The 20816-nt window shown below is 38.7% G+C and overlaps 1 protein-coding gene and 1 long non-coding RNA gene across 2 annotated transcripts in view; one reads left to right on the top strand and one right to left on the bottom strand.

The window, feature by feature from the left end:
• Stard13 (StAR related lipid transfer domain containing 13) overlaps positions 1-3366 on the bottom strand; it is a 528094-nt gene extending 524728 nt beyond the window's left edge. The window contains exon 1 of the mRNA XM_074043562.1: positions 3231-3366. The gene's annotated coding sequence lies outside the window, so the exon portion shown is untranslated. The remainder of the gene's footprint in view (positions 1-3230) is intronic.
• Positions 1-20816, top strand: part of LOC141411479 (uncharacterized) — a 103113-nt gene that overhangs the window by 3519 nt on the left and 78778 nt on the right. The gene's annotated exons all lie outside the window — the stretch shown is intronic.

The raw sequence follows: 20816 nt of genomic DNA, 5'->3' as shown, positions 1-20816 counted from the left end.
ACATAAAAATTTTAAATAATGTTTAAAGATATAGTGTTATAAAGCTGGTCTATGTTCTATCACAAATACTTAATATCTGATAGGAGATATTTATTTTACTTAGTATCTTTTGTTTAACACTAACTTTGACTAAATTACTTTTGTTTAAATAATATGTAATCCACCTACCAGGGTAATAACACATTAAAAAAAATGAGACTGTTGTGCTGATTTTCTTCTTAATGAATCTATGTTGGATTTTAGGGACTCTCTGGCATCTCTTTTGGATATTCTACAAACCATTTCTTTAGTAATTGATTTTAGAACACTGCCAATTTGAGAAAATTGAACGGTATGCATAAGTTCTTTTTGAAGCTGCTTAAAGACACCAACAGGGAACAATCTCCTACTTGAAAATAAATGCTGACAAACTAAGCTAGGACGCTGTCCAAGCATTTTATCCTAAGTATTTCACACTGAGTGATTCTCAAGGAAACTGCTCAACATCTCTGTTCTCTGGCATTGATACAGAATCAACTCAAGAACACTACATACATTTACTATTCTCCTTCCCTGTAGGTTTTCCAGTGATGTTTTTCCCTTGACCCATCATGCTGTTATTTTTTAAATCACTGTGATTCCAGGGGTTATGAGTGCTGCTGGCTCTGCTCATGGTCTATACTTATAGCTGTCTGAGATTGATGATGTAAGATTCACAAGAAGGTCCTATAAATTGTTAGGAAACTCTTTGTGAGCCCTCTTAGTGTCACCATCAGGCACAAGGGTAGTAGATTACTTTACCTGATTTTGTCTAGTATACTAATTAGACAGAAGATCTCACTTATTTTCCATCTTGGTATAAAAGGATCCAATGAGAATCATTCATTTTTCAGATCCATAGTTCTTGCCTTCTTAGGTTTTGTCTAAAATAAAATGGTCTAGCTATCGCCTAGTGTTTGTTCACATACTTGTGTGCCCCTGTGATGTCAGTGAAAACTTAAGAGAGTGATTGAAAGATTCTTCAAATGGAATATGACACCACAATAGTTAATTTCAGCTATTACTTCAGCATTTTTATTCAATAAAAAACAAAAAGTGAAAATAACAAAAATAAACCATTAGCTTGAAAGATAAATGACACAGTCTTTAAATGTGAGTGTAGAACAGTGGTGATTTCATCAGCTGGTGATTATTAGCATAAGTTAAAGAATTCTTATTTTCAGTGTTTATGATTTCAGTGCCTTTGTTGGCCTTTGGGGGACTGTCTGGCAAACATTCCCATGCTGAGAAATCAGAATCTGAGTGCATCCAAAAAGAAAAGACCCCAAGACTGTCAAAGATGAAAAAACACAAGAACCCAGCTGACTTTTCCCATGTAGGAGATGTCATTTTGATAAAACAAATAGAGCAATCTTCAGATTTTTTTCTTTGAGTCCCTGACAAGGCAAATTTCCCTGAGTGGACAAAGGCGATATATTTCACTTTTGTTCCACTCCCTTTCCATTTTATTAGAACAAGAAAAGAAATTACTGACAATAGCTCTGATGTAGTGTCTGGTTAATAAAACTAGCATGATATGTTTCTTAAATATTTATTCTCATGGTCAGTGTGTTTGGATTGCAGATGTTTTCGAAATAAAAATAGTTCGTTCACAAAAGGCAATGGCACATCGGAATGCTAATCCAACCCCACTGCTCCCCTTCAGATTCCACATCCTTGGTGTCCTGGATCACTTTCTTCAACAGCCCTAAAACTCACTTTCTTCCTTCACTTTTCTGCTTGAACCATTTTAGAAATGTGTGTTGTGCCTAGCAAGAAGCACAGTGACAAGAGAAGAAACTCCTCAGATGGCTTCTCAGCCATAGACCCCACATTCCTTACTGCATCCCTTATGAGGAGATTTTCTTCACCATAGGGCAAAGGTAGCCTCCACATCCTCATCCTTAGAGGGAATGAGTACTTTGCATAAACCATGTGCAGCTAATCAGTAATGTGGTACAAAGTGTGGACCCATTAGCACACTGTGTCAGGTGAGGTAGCTCAGTCCTGGCAAGAAAGGGCCCGGGGAAGGATAGATTGAATCCAGACTAACGACCCCAAGACTTTGAGGTAGGGTGTCTTCTGAGGCTTGCCTTCTCAGTCTGTACATAGGAAGGCACCTGTGCCATAGAGTATACTAAATATAAACTATCGGCACAGGTGAGAAAGACAGTATTGAACAAGAATACAATTTGCTATGTGTAGAGGGAAATATGGATGCAGGTCAGTGCACTCTGTGTATAGGGGATAAAAAGAGTTTGGAGATCCCAGGGGAAGTTTGAGATAACCAAAATTCACTCAGTCCCCATGTATTCAACTAAGGGAAAGTAGGAGAGTAGGAATGTGTGGGCAAACACTTCAGAGAAAGAAGCACCTGGATGCTCTCAGGTGTCCAGAGCCAAGAATGAAGATTTAACATTTCATTTTCTCCTATGGAAGATAAATATTTTACTGTGATGCCCTCTTACAAATAGACCAGTTAGTTAAAAGCACTCAGTATTCCACCTTTGGAGTCAGGTCAAAGTTAAACAAAAACATTAAAAGGTCCTGTAAATTCCTACAGCAAGATTAGATTTCATTAACAGCATTAGATAAGTAATTGCCTTACATACAATTGAACTTGTTCTACAGCATTTTATGTTGGACAAACCCCTGACTTTAATCTGTACCTTAAGAATTCCCAACTACCCAATTCAACTTGCCGCACTCATAGGGAGCTGGCTGGCACACACCAGCACGGATCCCAATGGATTGCTACATCTTACAGAGCCATGTGGACACCAGGATTTAGCTAATCCTCTCCCATGCCTAAACAAGCACTAAGTGACTTTAGGATACAGACCCACAGGTCTATAATGACATTTGGTTACAATTCCATGAGGGCTTTCTCTCTATCAACAATAGCAAAGAGAATTTGATACCATCTCAAAGCGGACTGATTATATTGACTGAGAGCAGAGAGAAAAATCAGTATTTTTTGGATACCTCCACAAGTGTACAACAAATCTACATGGCTATTTTTTAAGCAGTGACACTTTTTCCCTTTTCCATCAGAGCTGTGGGTGCACATTTGACAGTGAGCTGTTATTCTGATACGCAGGAGATTAAGCAGCATACTAAACTTTCACATTAAGCAACAAAGAGTTTCAAGGAGCGTCCCAAATTACACTTGGAGTTTCAAAGTTCAAGAATTATGGCTGAGCACTGCTTACCTTACAATTTCAGGTCCAAAGAGGTCTTCATGTTTAAAGCAGTACACCAAAGGTGCAGGATTTATTTTCTTGCACGAGAGTCTCATCTGTCATAGCACCCAGCTCCCCAGCAGGAACCTGCCCCCTCTTCCGAACACCAATGAGGAAGCCAGAGAGCACATGTGGGCAGTGGCTTCCCTGACAGCCTGTCACAGTCAGCACATGCTCTCTCTGAAGGAGGTGCCAAATTAACCTTTGCGTGAAGCTCTCAAAGCACCCCATTGTGAGGTCCTGTGCATCTCTCCAGGGAAGAAAAAGTTTATAAAAAGCTCTAGCCAATGTGAAGTGTTCACATTTTTGTTAGATGTGACTCACAATCATTGAAAATAAAGAGGAAGATGGGTGTAGTGCCCTGTGCTTAGGCAGATGAGGCAGGAGGGTCATGAGTTCAAGGACAGTCTGAGCTACATAGCAAGACCCTGCCTAAAAGAAAAAAAAAAAAAAGAAAGAAAAAAGGAATATTTTCTGCAATTAGCTTATTGGGGAACAAATGAGACTATTAAGAACTCACCAATAGGTTGACAAGAGGATGGTTTATCATTTAGAGTTCTCCTGCTGTTCCTGGCTGTTGTGAGGCAGTGTCTTATCAGAGTGCCACTCACCACTTAGAAGAGTGTCCAATCCATAAGAGCTGACATGAACAGGACAGGTGCAACTTCTCATGGGACACAGGCATACAATGACCAGAAAAATACATACCTGTTACTTTCTTACCTGTGTATTCATTCATTTGCTGCAATGTGCCCCAGAAAAGAGATAATGGGTGAAATAAACCAAAAATCTAAATCTCTTCTAAATCAAAATGGGTGAAAAAACCCTAAACCTCTTCTAAATCAAAATGTTAAGACTCAAGTCATGATTACTCTGCAGAGTTTGATGTTGTTTAGTCATTCCACCTCCTTGCTGGGATGCTAGTCTGAAGCAGGTAATCATGATGAGAAGTCATGGATGGAAGTAAGAGAGGACGATGGTGCCTGAAAGTAGAAAGACCCATGGTCAAGATCAGGGTCTGGCTGTATGAACCAACTCTAAGTCCAGGTAAGTCTTGAGGTCTCTCTGGGTCTCACTTTATTTTCCTGTAGGATGAGGGGAGGGATTTAGCTCAGGGATGGGAAATTAAATGCATGCCTGAAAGGGCTAGGGTACAGCTCACTGAGTGGGTGCTAAAGTGCAATGGAGACCATGTATGTATTTCAAGCATAGATACCATTCCACAATAACTGGCTCCCAGTTGGAATACAGGCTACATTATACCAGATCTTCCTTTTTTTTTGGTGGTATTAAGATTTGAACTTAGGGCCTTGTTCTTGTTAGGTAGGCTCTTTACCATTTGAGTCATGTCCCAGTGTTGCTCTTTTTTTTGGATAGTGTTTTACATTTTTGCCCACAGTGCAATCCTCCTACCTATGACCCCTATTGTAGTTGGGATTATAGACATGAATGTGCCACCACATCCATACTGTTTGTTGAGATGGGGTATGGCTAACTTTTTTGTCTGGGCTGGCCTTGAACTGTGATCCTCCTGATCTCTTCCGCTTGAGTAACTGTGGTTATAGACATACATCACCATGCCAAGCCCTTTATAATGTTTTAAAAGACAGAAATTCCAGATTTTTATGTGAAGTCACATAAATTTTATATGTGAGCAACTTACTCAAAATATTTTAAAACACTGTGAATGCCAAACAAAATCTATCTGTAGGTCAAGTTTCCGCCATAGACCACAGTGTGTGACGCCTGGGCAGGATAAAGAAATTCATCCTTAAAAAGAATCAAGGGAAATTTTTCTCTAAAAACAAATAGTCTTTCATGACACTAAGAAGCCAAGGCAGGACTTAAAAAGAAGGCCACCTAACACTTTGATGGCAAAATCAGGAATTGGGATCCTAGCTCCTCAACTTCATGGTGGTATTCTCACAATTAATGACCTCATGTGGCTGACCTTTCTGGGAAAGTCCCCATGGCATCGTGAGCATTCCAAGACTCTAATGAATGAAAATGGGTATGAGAACCTGCACCAGAAAGGAAGGAAAATAACTTCTCTAGTAATAATCAAAACCAACCAGATGTAGCACTACTGCCTTATCTCAAGATCGAAAATTTAAAAGCACAAGGTATAACAGGGCTTATGATAGATAGGTAGCTGCAGTTAGGAGGAAGGGGAAGAAAGGTTTATTGACTTGGTAAATAAAAAGAGATGTTGGAGTGGGGTGGAGATGCATGCACAACACCGTCTACTTAGTAAGTCTCTTCCATACCAAAATGCAAAACTGAAACGAGGAAAACTCTGTCTTCATGGTCTGAACCACGAAGTCTGATTAATGTGATCAGTCCTGGGCCACACTGCAGGCTTGGACTGGAAGGGAGTCCCATTCTGTGAGTGGGGATTCATCTTTGGTGGGTGGAAAGAATGCTGTCTTGATGAGGACCCAGGCTATCCTGCAAAAAAATTGTTCAACAAATATTTGACCTGGCTGCTGAGCCCTGGCCAAGAGACTGTGGACGTATGACTGAGATGGCCAGACAAGGAAGGCCTCCAGTCTCTCACAGCTGGGCTCCAGTCTGAACCAGTTCATTCCAGAAAATTCCTCTTAACCTCTCATATTGTTTTTCTCTTGGACTTTTATTTTGCTCTATTGTACTGTAGTACTTAAACTGTATTTTGATTTTTTTTTTGTCTACTTATATGTCTATCTCACTCAACTATAAATTGGTTAAAGTAGAGATCTCTTTCTCTCTCCTTCATTTGTGGAATCCAATGCAATGTGTGCTTGGTACATATAAGGAACTTGGTAAGTATTAGCTGAATGAATTATTAAACAGTTAGAAACTAATAACCTAGAGAAATAGCACGTGTGTTATCTAGGTAGTGAAATTAATGTGATAATAAGGTAAATCTTCAGAAGAAAATTAGATTGAGATATATTGCTTTTTTCTGTGAAGATTACATTTTCTCAAAGGTACAGTTAATATTTTTTCAATTTCATGCTATTGTGGATTTTTAGTGGGGACATTACTTACTGTAATATTTCTCATTGCAGTATTTACTGACCTTGACATAATCCGAGCTTTCTAAGCATCCTTGTTTTGTATGACCACTTTATAACTAGGGTACAGTTAATAGTTAACATAAATTGGCCACTTTCAAATCTCATGTTGCTCTCAAATGCAACAGAGGGAGTGAAGGTAATTCATTTAGCTCTGAACAGTTCTATGACAACCAAGGACAGGATACATTCCCATGAAGACTTGAGAGACAGAGAGTAGGGTAAATAAAAAGTAATTGTTTACAGTAGTTCACATCTATAATCTCAGCTACTTGGTAGGCAGAAATAGGAAGATCATGGTTCAAGAGAGACCCTATCTCAATGAACAATATAGATATGGTGGCTCACACATGTAATCCCAGCTATGTGGAAAGTATAGGTAGGAGGATTGTGGTCTGAGGCCATTCTGGGCAAAAAACACGAGATCTTATTTGAAAAAGTAACCAAAGTATAAAGGCCTGGAGGTATGGTTCAAGTGATAGAGTGTTTCAATCCCCAGTTATCACCATTATCAAAATAATGGTGATAATGATAATGTTAATAATAATAATAATTCTTTACATATAGCTTTGAATCTAATTAAAGAGGGCCAACAACATAAATGTATAAATAAAACACAAACAAGGTTTCAACTGAATTATTTATTTCAACCACAACATTCTATAAATCTTTGATAAACTGATACAGAGAAATCAAGAAATGAAGGAAAAGCAATGCAGGAGATTGTGTATGTTAGCCATTCCTGCTTAGCAAAATGCCACAAAACGGTAGCTTAAAACACTTATTTTATTATCTCCATGGTTCTGTAGGGTGGCTGAGCCCACCTGGATGGTTCTCTTGCTTCCTGTGGTATCAGGCATGACAATGGTCAGGCATGGGGAATGGTGGGCTGGAATATGCAAGAAGATTCACTGACCTGACTATGCCTTGGCAAGGATGGCTGGAAATTGGACCCCGCTGAGCTCAGTTGGCACCATGAGGCAGGTGCACCGCTCTCTCTTTCAGTGTCACTTTAGGGCCTCTTCTTCTTCATGTTTCCAGCATGTCAGCTGAAGGCTCCCCACACTGTCAAACAAGTTGTCAGACTTTCCTAAGACTTATGCCTGGGATAGTCACAGTATCACTTCTGCCTTATTCTGTTGGTAAAGTGAGTCACAAGGCTAGCCTAGACTCAACCTGGAAGGGACCACTCACTTTAAAAAGAGAGGACCATTGGGGCCATCTTTGGGGAAGAGCTACCACAATGGTGTTCTCACAGCCACCACTTTACCATCACCTTTGTTCATAAAGAATGGAAGCAGCAATTGTTCTTTTTTTACTCCTCAATGGGAAACATGAGGTCACATATTTGATTCTATTTTCTGTTGTAAGTTCATTTTAATTTAGAGATGAGAATTTTAAAAATTCCTCAAATTTCCTAACATTAAAAAGTCTAAAAGGAAGGTTTTTAAAAAAAGGTCACCTGGCAATTTTGTACAGAACTAAACTCAGTCTTACCATGAGGTAAGGTGCAATCATGCACCTTAGTATTTTACTCAAATAAGTTGAAAACTATGTGTGCACACATATTTATAGCAACTTTTTCCATAATTGTCAAAACTTGAAAATAATCAAGATGTCCTTCAGTAGGTAAAGAAATAAATAAGACTTGGCACATCTAGACAGTGAAATATTATTCTGCTATAAAAAGAAATGAACTGGCTATTAAGACAAGGAGGGACTTTAAATGTGTGTTGCTGAGGGAAAGAATCCAGTCTGAAAAGATGATAAACTAGATGATTGCACCTATATAATATCTTGGAAAAGGAAAAACTAGAGATCATAAAAATAAAAAAATAAATTCAGTGATTGCCTGGGATTGGGATTGGGGCAGGAAATGAATAGGTGGAACACCAAAGATGTTTTAGGGCAGTGAAACTACTCTGTATGAGAGCGTAACATATCCCCTAATGCATTTGTCCAACACCTAAAAATGTGCAACTCAAAGACTCAGCCTAATGTAGACTAGGGACTTCAGTTAATAAGATTGTTTCAATACTGGTTCATCAATTGTGAAAAATGAGCTACACCAGTGCAAGATGTTAAAGAGAAACTAGGGTACTGGGGAGAAAATGAGGTACTGAGAACTCTGTGCTTTCTGCTCAACTTTTTTTTTTTTTGCAGAATGTCTTTGAACTTGCCAAGGCTGCCCTCAAACTCATTGTCTTCCTGCCTCAGCCTCAGCCTCCTGAGTGCTGAGATTACATGTGTGCACCACTGGTCTGGCTTCAATTTGTTTTTTGTAGACCTAAAATTACTTTTAGAAATAAAGTCTCTTAATTTTTAAAACTGAGTTCAAGAGTGAATTACAGAGTACCTTCCTTTTCCTTTTGAAATAATTATTTTTTGTGAGTTCTTTGTGAGTAAAAGTTGCTTTTGCTCTAAAAAAAACACTGACTCATGCTTTCAGCTCTTGAGAGGATCTCTCTCTCTCTCTTTCTCTCTCTCTCTCATTCCTTTTTTGCAGTATTAGGGTTTGAATTCAGGGCCTTGCCCTTGCTAGACAGGCACTCTACTACTTGAGCCACACCTTCAACCCTTTTTGCTTTAGTTATCTTTTACATAAGATTGGCTGCTTTTTGCCAGGCATCCTTAGACCACATGGCTGGGATCACAGACATGATCCACCAGTCCTGGCCCTGAAACTTGCTTTTTAAAAGATATTGTCAGGTGATTCTTTCTGTAAATAACACTATAAACTATTCACCTTTCATTAGTGAGTCTTTTTATTAATCAAATTTGTATAAAGAAACATGTAGCTCCACATAAGCTAAGAAAGACACCTCGAGTCATATTTTGAGTTCAGTTTGAGAGAGCACTTATTACTCAAGCTCAAAAGAGTTAACCAGGGAGGCAGGCAGGGTTCTGGGACTTCTCTGGCTTTTGCTTCCTTTTTGCTTTTTTAAATCCAGAGCACACCTTGAAAGGTGAGCAGTGACCTTTTTTATTAATCATTTTATGAATTGGCAAGAAGACCCATCGATTAGCTAAACTCCTAATCAGGGCTTCTTCACCTGCTACCCTTTCCACATCCTTCCACTTCTCTGTTCTCCTAATATCTGTTCCCCTTGGTGCCCAGTGCTCAAGATTATTCTTTAACTACAACAGTATCTGCTGAATAGCAGCTGACCTGGAGATTCTTTTGTTCAACTCTGAATCTCAAAATATACCTGCACACACCCATTCTATTTTGGTCCTGCTTGGCTGTGAAATCTCTCTGAATCAGAATTCCTTCATTTTTCTGAAAGACTTTAGTGAGTTGGAGCTGGCTAGGCAGTATATTGAAATGATCTGAGAGAATGCACATTTCCAGTATGTAGCTAGAAATGATGCTATTTAGTATTAGGATTGGTAGCAAATAAACCAACAGACAGTATACTGACAACATTAGCACTTTTTGATTCATGTTTGAAAGTGGTGATGATTGTCAATCTTAAGATTGAGTGAGAGGACAGGACTGGATAGCAGGAAGAAGACAGAAAGAGTAGGTAGGCAGTGGGTCAGTAGTACCTAAAATTAACATGAATGGGTTCCATCTTTCAATGCTTAAATCTGTTGTTTGAGGGGAAAGGGCAGGAGGAAGAAAATGAGAGAGATTTCATTTTGTTTTTTTCAATTCTGGATATCAAACTCAGGCCTTGCCCATGCTAGGCAAGCATTCTATCACTGAGAGGTGTTCCCAGTCTCTCAGAGTCATTTTGACAAGAGCTCTCTAGCTGATATGATTCTGGTATGTTCCCAAACTGACTTAAAATCCTGAAAGAAATAAAATAAAATTCATTAGAAAGCCTTCAAGAAATTATAAAACAAAAGTAAGTAGAACTGAAACATAAGCAGTTGCATATGAAAAAGAACCAATTAGAAATTCCTAAAACAAACAAAAAATTATTAAGAGAATAGAGTAACTGGCAGGTAAGCAATATTTAAAGGAAAACAGCCGAGAATTTTCTAGAATTGAATGGAGACATTCATTTCTATATTAAAAGTATGTAAAGTACCTAGGAGGATAAACAAGAATATACTTATTCCTGAATATAGTCTTGGTTTCAGATCTGGACTCTTTTACCTCTTAATTATGTCATTTTTTTAGTCACTTTATTTATTGTTCAAAGGCTTTATTTATTTCTTCTTCATTGAAATGAAATGGTCCCCTCCTCCATCTACAACTTCACTTTCTGAGGCTTCAGCTACTCATCCAAAAATATTAAATGAAAAATTCCAGAAATAAATAATTTGTAAGTTTTAATTTGCATGCTGTTCTGAGTAGCATGATGAAATTTTGTGCTGTCCAGCTCTGTCCTGCTCAGGTTGTGAATCACCCTCCATCCAGCATATCTTCCCTTGTGCATGCTACCCGCCCCACCCATCAATCGCTTAGCCCTCTCTGCTTTCAGATCCACTGTCATACTGCCACAGTGCTCATATTAAAATGCTCCTTATTTTACTTAATAACAGTTCTAAAGTGCAAAGTAATGAAGCTAGTAATTTTGTTATGGCAAAGAAAAGTCGTGAACTACCACCCTTAAATGAATGGTGAAAATTCTCAATTAGGAAAGAAAAATAATTATATACTGAGATTCCTAAGACACATGGTAAGAATGGATATTCTATCTGTGAAATTGTGAAGAGGGAAAAAATCAATTTGTGCCAGTTTTGCTGTTGTATCTCAAACTATAAAAGTTAAGTCCACAAGCATGGAATAAGTGCTTAGTTAAGGCGGAAAAGGCATTAAATCAGGTGTGTATAGTATAGGAAGGAACCTAGTCTATATAGGGTTTGTTACTATCTGTATTCAAAGAGGAACTATGTATTGATAATGATATCTGTCTGTGGCAGTTTTTAAACAGTACCACATGTTCACTGACACTCCCCCCAACCAAAAGTGGTACATACATCCCTATCCTTGAATTGGGCAGACCTAATGACTGTGTCAGCCAATCAGGTTTGGCAGGAGCAATGCTTTATGATTCTTGAGGTTAGGTCATTAAAGATCTTGTGGATTATGCCTGGTGCTTTTATAATACTTAGTCACTGGATGACCCTTGTTATCACAGTACCTCCTGAGAGGGCCAAGTCAGTTGAGGAGCTATGGATAGGTGATTCAATCAACAGTTTTGGCTAACAGTTATGTGGGCAAGGAAATTTCTAGCTGATTTTAGCACACAGCAGTTTGCAATATCCCCAGCTGAAGCCCCAGACATGGTTAAAAAAAGAAACCAGCTTCCCCCACAGTGCTGGTTGGAGCTCCTCACTCACATAATTAATGTTTCTAATAAAATGGTGGTTGTCTAATTCCACCAAGTTTAAGGCAGTTTGTAATAAAGTAATAGATAATTAGATAACTAGAATATTATTTAGCAGAACTGTCATAAGGATTAAATGACACAACTTCTCTAACTACCTGGTTCACAATGGCATTAAAAAATATTGGCCTTAAGGTACATGCAGGACATCCAGCTAGATGCTTCAAATTACACTAGTAGTAAGAGTTGTAGCAGCAGCAAACACAACTGACATTCCTGAGCATTATCTGATATGCTTAGTACTGTTCAAGTGTGTTTAACTCTCATGTTTCTTATGATAACTCTGAGCACTATTGGTGTCACTAATAGAGGTTAAGGCACTTGTATAAGTCACACAGCCAGAAAGTTGATAGATGGAGTTTTGAACCTAGACAACCTGACTACAGGCGCCTGCTATTAACCACACTATCATGTTGAGAAGCATGGGATGGGTTAAGATTGGGAATCATGAAACCATTGAATTCCAAAGCCTTGGGGGTAAAGTTTTCTCAGGGTGGACAGAGAGGTAAGACAAGAGAGCCAAGTGTGGGCCTGGGAAATCTGACTAGCAAAGGGAAGGGCTTAGAAACAACACAAAAGTGTTCCACTTGGGGAAAGGAAGTGTGGTGGAAGCCCAAGGAGGGAGAAGCACTGGGTAGGTACTGGGAAGCACATCCACCCTTCTCCTATGGGCCCAGTCTTCAGGGTCAGGGAGAAGTGATACTCTCCTCCAGGGGGTTGACCATGGGCATTGATGGCAGAGAACTAAGGATTATTGCAACTAATCCCACAGCTGAAACATAAAACGTCTGCTGACATAGCCAATTAACATCTCTCCTCATTAAAGGCAAAGATTCTTTCTCTCAGGAGAGCTCTCAAGTTTATTTGCAGATAGGAGATCTAATTGTTTCTAAAAAGTTTAATCTTCCCTGTGAAAGCTAGAGATGTGCCAGACATGAAAGTGCCAATTTACTCACCCCTTTCTTCCTTCAGAGTGAAGACACTGGAAAAGATCCCTCTCAAGACACCATGGGTTGCTCTGGCAAGTCGACCACCACAATCTCCCCTTTGCTTATTCACACGCAGACTACCTCCAACATTAGTTGTATAATCAGGGTCTTTCAGTTGGAAATGAAGCAGTGCTAGTTCAGTGCATATAGTATCCTTGAATTCTATGCCCTGGGATTCAACCAACCATGAATCAAAAATATTCAGGAAAAAAAATGTGTCTGTGCTGAACATGTACAGACTTTTTTCTTGCCATTCTTCCCCAAACTACACAGCATAGCAACTATTTACATGCATTCTATATTGGATTAGGTGTTGTAAGTAATACAGAGAGGATGTGTGTAGGGTATATGCAAATACTACACCATTTTATGTAAGGAACCTGAGCATCGTGGATTTTGGTATCTGCAGAGAGTCTGGAACCAATGTCTAGTGGATACTGAGGGTTATGTCCAAGACCAGATTCCTATCTGAAAAAAACGAGAGCAATGAGGCAATGACAATGAGCTATTAAGTGGAGGTGACATTCTGACCAGTGAAGGGACTACTGACCAGGTGCAAAGAGTGTGGAACTTAGAGCTCAGTCCATAGCTGGTGAAGCTCATTAGGTAAAGGATTTGGGTGAGATTTTGTGGCTTAGAGGTTCCAGTGGTTAGATGTGGGCTGGATAAAACTTTGAAACAGAAAACTTATTTTATTTATTTATTTTTGTGTGTTTTATTTTATTTTTCCTTTTTCTTTTATTATTCATATGTGCATACAAGGCTTGGTTCATTTCTCCCCACTGCCCCCACCCCCTCCCTTACCACCCACTCCACCCCCTCCCTCTCCCCCCCAATACCCAGCAGAAACTATTTTGCCCTTATTTCTAATTTTGTTGTAGAGAGAGTATAAGCAATAATAGGAAGGAACAAGGGTTTTTGCTGGTTGAGATAAGGATAGCTATACAGGGCATTGACTCACATTGATTTCCTGTGCATGGGTATTACCTTCTAGGTAATTCTTCTTGAACTAACCTTCAGAAAACTTATTTTAAAATGAAAGTAGGTTAGGTTGTCCTATGCTTTCCTTTTTTTCTTTTTAATCCTACCAGGCTACAAGGATTGTCAAGCTCTTAGCAGCTAATGACCTGGAGAGGCAGTGGTATCAGACCTTTACCCTGGAACTTTCCTTAAACTCCCAGACTTTCCTGTTTCTCTGAATAGCTCATTAGTTATCACAGGGAGATTGATTTTTGTCTCTAAATTGCCAGAGTAAAGACAATGTTCAGTTTTCTCCTTGGGAAATAAGCTAAAATTAGTTCTGAGGGTTGTTGTTTTAGCTCTCTGCATTCAGTAGCATGTTGGAGGTTTCTCTGAAGTATTTCAAGATCCCAGGTTTGGGGTAAAGGTTGAAAGGTGCTGCAAAGTTAGGCAGACTTGAGTTTCACTGCTGTGTTGGCAAGATTTTCCCTCTCTATGGACCTCGATGTCCTCATCAGCAAAAGATAATAACATCTACAGCATGGGGACTTTGTAAGGACAAAAACATTATGATTTCTATCCAGCATCATGTTTTGCAAAGAGAGGTCACAAAAAAAATTATAACAGTTCCTAAACTCTTGTTACATACTCAGTTTATTTTCTTCTTCTCTTTTTTCCTTTCCCTTATCTCTCTTTTTCCAATGTCAAAGGACAGAATTCTCATTGTTTCTCCTTGAAACAAATGAGCTGTGTCTGTAAGTAGAAAAGCCCCAACAAAGAGTTCCATAGTGAATCTTTCCCCAGCCCTTCTCATGGTTTCCCTGCAGTGACCCCCTGTAAACTCAGTCCTGGATAGAGGAGTTGGAGAAATTTTGTATGTTGTGTCCCTGGGTTGGGCCCCTGAAGTGGGCACCTTTTTTGTGTTCCATTTCTGTGAAATGCAGCTTACATGTTATTGAAACAATTCTAAGGACCAGTGAGGTGAATTTGGAAGCCTCCCTCCTTGAGTTCACCTCCTGGAGACCAACTCATCATGTGAGCTGGGTTCACCCTAGCGAATTGGCAGTAAGCTCCTTAAGTGGCTCTACAGTGCTCGTCCTTCACAAGGTCAGCCCAGACCCTAACAGGCAGAAGCAAGAGACAGGTGGTCAGCATTTCTTTTTCCTTGTTTAATGTTGGCCATCACCCAGTAGGATTCTGAATAAGGAAATATCAGCTCCCAGATGTGTAGAACAACGAAACCCATTGTAAGTCTTTAACCATTGCAAGTTCTACAATGACTTTAAAACTTCTGTTCTTTTTCTACCATAGGGAGTGATGATTAGGAACATGTGTTGAAAATCCAAGGGGTATTTCTACAGTGCTAAATTAAGAAAAGTAAAAAATCAAGAGTATAGCAGATTCTTCCGCAGGGATGGTCATAGCCCCACCTAGCAATTTCTGAAATCCTGATACTTAATTTTAGTTCTCACATTCAACATTGTAGCTGAGCCAGTTAAAAATGTTTAACATTTTAACATATGTTCCATGTGTTCTATTGAATTTGGCCTGGAGGTAAATTCTATTTCATCTAAACTTATTAGTCACTAACACAATTAGCCTCAAAAATACTGGTACATTGACTATTCTGTTTAAGGTCTCATTTGTTTTCAAATTCCATGTAGGACCAACTTTTTCAAAAGCCTATTTTTCTCTTTTTCAGTTCAATTGTACTTCAGATTTAACACATAGTAAAAAAATAGGGTTTTGAGATTGTGGTCTGAAATGTAACTACTGCAGGAAAGTGCTTAGATGATAATTCAGAATTATATTTACTTATTCAAAAAATAAACATAGCTTCACTGTGTGCAAGGTCCTGTTCCAAATGCTTTATGAATATTAAGTAATTTAATCACATTAATTCTATGAGGAGGTACTATTGTTGACCCTGTTTTATGTGTGGGAAACTGAAGCTCATAAAGATTAAGTCACTTACTGACTTGCATAGCGAGTAAGTGGAAGAGCCTAGACAGACATTTGCTCTTATTTATTTTAGTTCTGTTCTTATTCATTTTCATTATTTAGACTGGCCTTTCAGTGTAATATAATTCATTGTCATAAAAGTTGTCCCTCACATGGAAGGGCATTGTGCACTCATTGTGAAGGAAGACATGAACTTTGAGCTGTGTTGATCAATTTCACAAGGCTCTCTGGTGACCAAAAGCATGCACTTGAAAGACATCCAGCTGGATTAGAGGTTCAGGAAGAGAACAAAGCCAGCTGTCCCACAAGTACTCAAACCTCTAGCTGCTCAGCACCTGTGGGCTTACCCACTGAGTGGCTAGCTAAAGGTAGCGTTCAAGCCTGAACACTATGTGATCTTCCCCCACACACACACCGCCCCACCCCAATCATGCTCTGCCTCTAACCACAGGCTCAGAAAGTTTGTCTTGCAAAGCTTTATTTTCTCTTCTACACTTTAGAACTCAGCTTAAACCTGAGTGCTGCTTATTCTTACTTACCTTTGAGTAGTCTAGGAATAAATTCCCTTGGTTCCCATGTACCAGCCCGGGGCACATCTGGCCATTCTGTCTGTGGTATGTGGTATGTGGTATGTGAGAAGAAACTTCATTTACTGCTCAGGAAGACAACCTTCCTGGGCCTTTCAAACCAGTTTCTGCTCTAACTCCAGTCCAAGTGGAAAGGAAAGGAACATTCTATAATGACGGAAGTAAAGTTCTAGAATCATTGGGTTCTTGGAATCCCATGTTATCCTAGTTATTTAACCTAGTTTCTATTTCTAGATGATAGCACTAGTCTTAAAAAGATGGTTTGCATCCTATTTTAAATGACTCTCACAGTAGGAGTTTCTAAGACTTGTTTGCTATATGAATCACATCTTCCATGTTTGCTGGGTCAAAACCTAAGTATCCTTTTTAACTTGGCTCTTTCATGAGGTTACAACATAAATTCTATGAATAACTTCCTGAGCTCTATCTAGATAAATACCCAAATTATATAATTATTGTACCGTGTACTCATTCATATCACTTAACATGAATAAAATAAAATTGCTAATTTGTGATTGTTTGCTTAATGCTTGTCCTCTTCCAATACAATACGAACTCCAAAAAGCCAAGTATGTGCCTCTTTTGTGCATCACTGTTTTCCGATGCCTAGCATGGTGTCTGGCATTTATTAGGTGCTGAAAAAAATTCTTGCCAAAAGAACACTGAGAGCCAGATAATAGTGGCTCATGCCTATAAACCTTAGCTACTCGGGAGGCAGAGATCAGGAAGATCAAGGCTCAAGGAAAGCATGGGCAAAAAAAGTTCACGAGACCCCATCTCAACTAATAAAACTTGGCATTCTTGTGCATGCCTATCATCCCAGCTATGCAGAGAAGCACGAATAGAAGGATTGTGGTCCAGGCGTAAAGTGAGACCCTATCTGAAAAATAACTAAAAGAGCAAAAAGAGCTGTGGAGGGGGTGGCTTAAATGGTAGAGCATCTGTCTAGCAAGCAGAGGCCCTGAGTTCAAATACTAGTACTGCCAAAAAAAGACAAAAAAAAAAAAAAACAACCCACAAACAAAAACAAAAACACAGAGATCAGTAGATGTGAGAAAAAATATGGCTACTAACCATCTCTTCAGCTGGTTCTTACAGAAGGATATTTGTAATAAGCCATTTTCTCTCCCACCTTGGGAAAATACCTGACCCCAAATAAGGACATAATTAAAATTGTTACTTCACTTCTCACAGTGTTCTCCACTGTGTGAGTGGCTTCTTCTCAGACTAAGCTGCACAAAGAATGCCCCTGCATTTGTCAACAACCTATGGTGAGGAGAAGCTCACTGTGTCCTTATTATCTTCATGACCAGGGGATCCAGGTGCCACAGGAAGAAGCAGCCATTTTAGATCAGCTTGTTGGCTTACTTTTAGAATTTACAAATCTAGATAGGTCTTATCACTTTCTCTGAGCAAGCTCTGTTTGTTGCTATATTTGATAACAGTAAGTAATAGCTCAAAACCCTCTAATTATCAAGTCCATAGATCAAAGATATTTCTTGTTGGTGTTTTTCTTTTAGTATTTCTAGAACCACGTAAGAAGTTTCCTGTGTTATTCTGAATATCTATTTGAGAATGATTTGAGGAAACTCTTATTAAGGTCTGACTGAGATTGATTTGTGATATATTAGATGGGTTGTTTAGAAAACCCAAGTGAGCAATGTTTGAGACCAAGCACTTGACTGCTGTGATAACATCTGTGATTCTACAGATGAATCCAACTATGGAATAGCATTTACTTCCATACTAAGAAACTGATGTATTTGTTAGAACTTATTCAGAATAGTTTTTATTGTTATTATATTTGACTTTTGTTCTGGAGGATTTAAAAAGGCCTTTAGACCAAGAATGAAGCTCTGATCATGACATTTGAGGGTCTGGAAGGATTGTAGCTGCTTTCTTTAAGAATGAAGAGTAACCTTGTTCCTTGCTCAGAGGGGTATAGGAGATTATTGAAAATTCATGAGGATTTCTGAAACCTACAGTATTTCCTTCTACATTTCTAGTACCTTACTTTTAAAGAGAACAAGTTCATATCACCTCATAAGAAAGACAAATTGACCTGTGATGTGATAAGCTAAAGCTATCCTAGTATTTTTGCCATGTTACTTTTTCCTTGGAGACCTCAAAGAGCAGGCACAAGAGGTGTCGGTATAGAAAAAAGATAAAGCCATCCATTAAATATGACATCTGCCAGCCATAAGAAGAAAAAATAATCAGTCTCACACACTTTCAGGTTTGTTTGTTTCCTTGAAAAAATTTTCCTCTCCTGGATGGCTCAAGAACGGTCATGTGTATTTTTACTATGCTATTGGTATATATCTCCTCTCACAAACTAGAAAAGAAATCTAAAGAGGAAGACATACAATAGCAGAAACTACCTAATCAATTTCCACTATAAGAACACACCCTCTGTACAGTTATTTAGAGTAAACATTTTCTGCATACTTCAAATATATGTGCCAAAGTTAGGATATGGTTTGTTTCCTCCCAAAGGTTCAAGTGTTGAAAACCTGGTCCTCAGTGTGCCTATGTTGGGAGGTGATGAACTTTTAAAAAATGGAGCCCAGTGAGAGAGGGGTCATTTTTCTGGTCCTTGGAAGGGAATAAGATACTTCTCATGGGACTCCAGTTAGTAGTAATGAGAATGAATTGTTACAAAAGAGCAATCCTGGTCCCAGGGGTCTCTGGCTTCCTGTCTTACCATGTGATGTCTTTCTATGCTATCTTGCCGTCATGGTGCTATCTACCATGATGTCCTAACCAGAAGCCAAAGAGGGGAAATTATACAATCTTGGGTTTTCAGCTTCCCAAGTCATCAACCAAATAAAGCTCTATTCTTTATGCATTACTCAGCCTCAAGTATTTTTTATAGCAATTGCAAATTGACAATGGGAAATATAGCGTGTACTTGATGTAGGTGATGAGCAGGATTGGAGGGAGAAAGTCCCAGTCATGCTGCAAGCTCCCCTTCATCATGGAGAAAAATCTCCTGACAGTGAGATTTTTCCAAGTGGGGGCTTTCTATTTCTGGGTCTTACATACTTTGCAATATATATATCAAAAACCTCACAAATTCCTTGTAGCAAGATCTACAGCAAAAAGTCTCCCTTAAATTGAAGCCTTTTACCTCTGACAGCATAAACTGTTAAAATCCTCTCAGCTGCTTGCACGTAATGGAATATTACATTTTCCTCTGGCTCCATGAGTGATAACAGATATCATCTACTTTCAGGGTTAGCTTTGCCAAAGAAACAGTAATTATATTTTCCCCTCATTTCTCATAAAGAACCCATAAATCTGCCTCAACCACACAGCAAAGAGATTTTTAAAGGCCTTCAAAATAATACTACCACTGCATTTTTTGTTTTTCTTTTATCTGGATACCTAATACTTTGAGCAATTTTCGTGAATTATCTCAATTAAGAATGTTTTGTTCTGGCTTTGAACATTTTTATCAAAAAAGATAACGTTTTCAAAAAAGAGAACAGTAAATATCTTCATCAGCCTCAGGTAGGCACTTTTGAAGAGTGAAAGACACATGGAGTGGGTTTTTAAGTGTGGGCTTGCTCTGTATTTTAGAATCCTAGAAGTAAGTTGCAAGAGACTGTGGTTGCATTTCTATCCCAGCAGCTATGCAGTCTGCCCAGCAGTGCTGAAGGAACATGATAGAGAAGGATTCCTGGCCTTGGAGACTTTCTTCCGAGACTACTCTTATGAAAAACTGCACTCGCTTTACTTTCATAGAGCCAAAAAATTTGATAAGGACGTCAACTTTTTCATGTTCAATGTTTTGAAACTTTATAATTTTGTTAACATATGCATATATATGTCTGTGAATACAGAATTAATATGGACATACAACTAGGTTTATGAATAAATAATACACAGTGGATTATTAGTCTATTTTCATTATGCTTTTTCTGCTTAATCTTTTTTTTGGCTGTCTTTTGCCAGCTACTTCAGAAAATGAAGGGTGTCCATAAACTCATTAAAGGACAACTTGATAAAAACAGGAATTGTCCAAACAGGGGTTATGCTCTGTGACCAAAGTATGTAGACACAGGACAGTGGTGGTAAAATCATTGATCTTGGCATCAAATTGAAACAGATTTATATTTATATCAGATTTATATCCCTCTTTCAAGTTCTATGCTCTAAGGATAATTTGGTAAACCTCTTTAAGTTTTTGGTTTATTCATTCACAAACTACAGCTAATAATTCTACCCATGACATAGAGTTGTTAAGGAAGGCTGTAAATAATATTTGCAAAATACTCGGCATTGTACCTGTCATAAATACACTCACTAAAACAGCAGTTTGTGCTAACATTGATAATTATGAGAGTCCAATATGAGCATTCCAGGAGTAAGTATATGAGTTTTGTTACATAAAATATGTTTGTTTGTGAAATTGTGACACCCACTGCTCTTGAGTGGCTCAACTAAATTCTCTAATTTCTCATGTCCTTGAGGTATTGGAGAATGTCTGTCCACCACAGGAAAGCACATTGGTCCTGCAGCACCTGCAACACACCCTGCAACTGGCAAGTGGTAGAGCTGTCCTGAGTAGCAGAAGCCAGTCCTGGTACCAGTCATGCAAGTTTGGAGTAGACTTAAACTGAGCTGCCATGAGTTCTGACCCAAAGTCCCATTTGTA

This window comes from Castor canadensis, chromosome 10, assembly GCF_047511655.1.
Source record: "Castor canadensis chromosome 10, mCasCan1.hap1v2, whole genome shotgun sequence".
NCBI lineage: Eukaryota > Metazoa > Chordata > Mammalia > Rodentia > Castoridae > Castor > Castor canadensis.
The sequence above is the reverse complement of the archived record's forward strand: the minus strand, read 5'-3'. Positions and strand labels throughout refer to the sequence as shown.